Source organism: Spermophilus citellus, assembly GCF_964194105.1.
Source record: "Spermophilus citellus genome assembly, chromosome: 16".
Taxonomy (NCBI): Eukaryota; Metazoa; Chordata; class Mammalia; order Rodentia; family Sciuridae; genus Spermophilus; species Spermophilus citellus.
This window is the reverse complement of record NC_138196.1, coordinates 38,342,750-38,347,772: the sequence shown is the minus strand read 5'-3', so window position 1 is coordinate 38,347,772 and position 5,023 is coordinate 38,342,750.

Here is a 5,023-nt window from a genome sequence, read left to right as displayed (position 1 = left end):
TGTAAATGGACCGCATGAATGTCTTTCTTCAACTCTCTGGAGGAACGTTCCTCAGATATAGCCAGCTGCATCAGCATCAACTCCAAAGCTCTTTAAAAATGCAGTTTCTGGGGTCCAAATGTACTGAATCAGAATGTCTAAGGATGGGGACTGAGTATATGATCTTAAGGTCACCCTCAGCTTTGATTCTGATCTACACTAATATTTGAGAACTACCAACCAGGAACCATCAGTTTTTCTTTCAAATAATAAGAAATGTATACCATTTTCTGAAAAAGAAGTCATACCTTATGGGTCTATTCACTGATTCCCAACCAAACACTTCCCCCCCCCTCTCTTTATAAAATTTGTTTTAATTAGTTATAACAGTAGGATGCATTTTGACACATTGTATACAAATGGAGCACAACTTCTCATTCCTCCTGCTGTACATGGTGCAGAGTCATAACAGTAGTGTAATCATATAAGTACATAGGAGAACAATGTCCATCTCATTCTACTGTCCTTCCCATCTCCACAGCCCCACCCTTCCCCTCACTCCCCACTGCACAAAGTTTCTTCATTCTTCCCTATTACTAACCCACACACTATAGATCAGCATCCGTTTATCAGAGAAAACATTTGACCTTGGTTTTTTGGGATTCACTTATTTCAACTAGCATGATATTCTCTAGTTCAATCCATTTGCTTGCAAATATCATAATTTTATTCTTCTTTAAGGCTGAGTAATATTCCTTTGTGTATATATACCATTTATCCATTCATCTGTTGAAGGGCATTTAGGTTGCTTCCACAGTTTAGCTATTGTGAATTGAGCTGCTATAAATGATGTGGCTGTTTCACTCTAGTATGCTAATTTTAAGTCTTTTGGGCATACACTGAAGAGTGGCATAACTGGGTCAAATGGTAGTTCTATTCAAGTTTTCTGAGGAATCTCCATGCTGCTTTCCAGAGTGGTTGCACCAATTTGCAGTCCTACCAGCAATGTATGAGTGTACCTTTTTCCCCACATCCTTGCCAACACTTATATTTTTGATAATCGCCATTCTGACTAGAGTGAGATGAAATCTTAGAGTAGTTTTGATTTGCATATCTCTAATTGGTAAAGAGTACGAACATTTTTTCATATGTTTGTTGATCAACTGTATATCTTTTTCTGAAAAGTGTCTGTTCAGTTCCTTAGCCCATTATTGATTTGTCTTTTTGGTGTTAAGTTTTTGGAGTTCTGTATATATTTGTGCTCTATATGAGGTGTGTGTGGTGAAAACTTTTTTTCATTCTGTAGGCTCTCTCTTCACATTATTGGTTGTTTCTTTTGCTGAAAAAAAAAAAAGCTTTTTAGTTTGAATCCATCCCATTTATTGATTATTGATTTTACTTCTTGCACTTTAGGAGTGTTGCTAAGGCCAAACTCTCTGTTTTCACATATAAACATGCTGAGATCTTATAGAAGAAAATCAATGTGCATTGCCTCTAGGTATCTCGGTAGTTACTATCATAATGTTTTAGCCAGCTTTTTCCTGATGTGACTAAAAGTCTTGACCAGAATAATATAGTGAAGGAAAAGTTTATTTGGGGGTCTCACAATTTCAGCAGTCTCAGTTCATAGACAGCTGGCTCCATTTCTTATGGTGTGGAGTGAGGTAGGACATCATAGTAGAGGAGTATGGTGGAGGGAAGTAACTCGCATGATGATCAGGAGGCAGAGAGAGAGAGACTCCACTTGCCAGATACCAAATATATATATCCAGGAGGTACACCTTCAATGACCCAGCTGCTCCAGCCACAACCTACCCACTCACAGTTAACTCTCAGTTAATCCCATCAGGAGGTTAACTCACTGATTGGGTTAAGACTCTCCTAACCCAATCATTTCTCCTCTAAACTTTTTTTCATTGTCTCACACATGAGCTTTCAGGGGATACCTCAAATGGAAACCATAGCACACATGTATTTTTTCCAATTAATGCCTGAGCATAATCCTGTGACATGATATAGTAGGTTGAAAGGTGGCACCCTACTATGTTCATGTCCTAAGTCCTGTGAATGTTGCCTTATTTGGAAAAAGAATTTTTGCAGACATATTCAGTTGAAAAACCCTAGAGATGAAATCATCTGAGATTACCTGGTAGGCTGTAGCTTCATTTTAAGAAACAAGGGAGACCTGGAGATGTAGTTCAGAGGTAGAGCACTTGCCTAGCATGTATAACACCATGGTTTCAATTCCCAGACCCACAAAAAAAAAAAAAAACTCCACAGACACAGAGAAAGCCTATAGCAATGCCAATATTGGAATTGTGCTGCCAGAAATCAAAGAACCACCAGAAGGTGGAAGAGGCAAAGAAGGATTCTCCCCTGGAGCTCCCATAGGTAGTACGGCTTTGTCAACACTGGGCAACCCCATAAACTTATGGGGGAGGAAGTTGACACCCTTTAAAAGACTTACTATACTTTTAAAGTTGTTCTTTTATTTGTTTCAGATAAAACGATTTGGAGCAACTTAGGAGGAGCCAGGCAGGTCACCTAGTTACTCTGACTCATCCTTTTAAACAATATACAGTAATATGGGTTTATTTCTGAGCATGCCCAGAAGCATTGAGGTCTGCCATCTTTCCTTTTTGAACATTGATCTCTGACCTTGAACTGAGTATGCTCAGAAATGTTTACCTCCACATGTGCTTCCCTATATGACTATGCACAGGCTCCCAAACCTAATCCCCATGCTTTCTTTGTTCCAGGACAGCATTAGTTTTCAAGTAACCCCAGTGCTCTCCTTACCTGCTTCAGGTAGTAAATCTTCCTCCACTCTTTTGTCTCCTGGTTGTGCTTTGTCACTTGCGCTCACAAATTCATTGCATTCGCTTACATGGTTTAAACACATTTCCTTCTACATTAAAGGACCCTGGGATAATAGAGGGAAGCGAAAAGACTGAGGGATGTTATAGAACTCCTAAAAGTCTGTGTGGGGATCATTTTGGTTGGAACAATGTGGACCACCATGCCCTTCACCCATAGGTAGTCTAGTTCCATTCATGGCACAGCCAAAGACTTCAGCTGTAACCACCCACTCTCCCAGAGTTGGAAACTTGCCTGATATCATCCTTCACTCTGTTAGAACTACCAGGGCGATGTAAAGAATTAAACACAGGGAGGAGATCAAACTCCTGCAACGTAGGAGGGGAACTGATAATGTTACAGGGCTGGAGGCTTTGGGGAAACTGAGGCAGTGTGAAGACCCTCCCACTTTCAATCCCAACTCCTGAGATTGAGTCAGAAAGATTTTTAGACATTTCACTCAGAGTAACAGGCATGAGTTTTTTTAAAAAAAAGGTAGGAAAAGGGAAGAGAGGACAGTCTCAAGGGAGAGAGTGGATCCTCTCAGAGAAGAGAGGGGCAGTTGGGTTTCACTGGGGATCCCAGACGTGTTTCCAGAGTCCTGCCCAGGTCCACCTCTTGACTTTTGACTGACAGCAATATGACATCAGACTTTCAAGTACCCACTGCCCTGACAACTCTAGGTCACTCTGGCCCATGCTGAAACTGATTCGAATTGTATTCTTAACCACAAATTCCTATAGATTTTGTGATTAGGAGGACTTATCCTTATCTCCCTGAATTTTAGGATCTGGTTTATGAAAAGGTTCACAAAGTTTCCCCCTTCAGGGCAACTTGGGTCACTGTTATTGACATTATTTCAGCCTTCACTTCTCCTGCAAATAACGGGTAGTTTGCTGAGGAATCTGACATATCTGTTCACTAAGGCCTGGCAGGGCTGCAGATAAATTACTTCTTGGAAAAAAAAATGTATGTGGGGGTGAGCAAAGTGGGCCCATTTTATAAAATTATTCCCTTAACCTTGTTATGTTCCCAATGCTCACATCTCTCTGCCCCCTGTCATCAGACACTTGTCCTGGTGACAATGCTAAGCATGACCCATTTCAAAAACAACTCTCTAAAAATATATTACATTTGTAAAGTATTCATGGATCTAAAAGCACTTCAGAGTAGCTTTAAGATGAAAGTATTAGCTTTAGATTCAGACAGACCTAGACTGGAATTCTAACTTAGCCATTTGTCAGCTATAATGAGCCTTGAAGCATGTTGCTAAACCTCCCTGGGGTTTACAAACAGTCTTGGTTCTTGGGGATGCTGGGAGGATTAGAAGAGAAAAATGTAAAGGACTTAGTGTAAAGTGACTGGCACACAGGAGGGCTTAGCAGTAGCTAGAATTCTTATTCAATGTCAACACAACATGGCGTTAACTCCCTTTCCTTGCTTTACCCCACCCCATATTCTCAGGCTCTTCCTTTTTCTTAAAATTTAGGCGGACAATTGATGAGCCTTGTAGGAGTAACTTGAGCCTCTGTTATGATTAGCAATTTATTAAAGGTTTATTTGTAGTTTAAAATTAATTTGAATACTTAACCTACTGCTATTATGTTTTTCAGGGGTGACTTGGAAATGTCAGGTGTGGTGGACATGAACTACTAGTGACTGGAGATGACTGAACATGTGAAGGTTAATGACAGTAGATATTTTTAAAAAGTATATGAGATCATTAAATTATTGATGATGTTTTTGCTGCAGTACATTCATAAATAATACATGTTTAAAGGTCTATTTCCTTTACATTTCTTCATGGACAACTAAAGAGTTTTCCTGTTTTGAGTTTAAAAAGAACTGACAGTTGTAGAAAGGTCAGAAAAATGTTCATTCATGCAGTTTTTACACCAAAAAAAAAAAAAACCCTCAAACTTTAAATAAGAACATACTCAATTTTATATAACCATATCAAAAGGTCTCCTTTATTTTTGGAGCAGAATGGGCAACATATTTAATTTAGCAAACAGGAGCAGAAAAGCTCAAAACAATTTTTATAATAAAAGTGCCACATTAAAATTTATATTATAAAAGTTTTATATTATAAAAACTTTATATTATAAAAAGTTTTCCCCCTCAGTAAACCTCCAAATTGAAGCTAAAGTCTATCAATTAAAAACGGGAGAAAACCAACAATTACTCT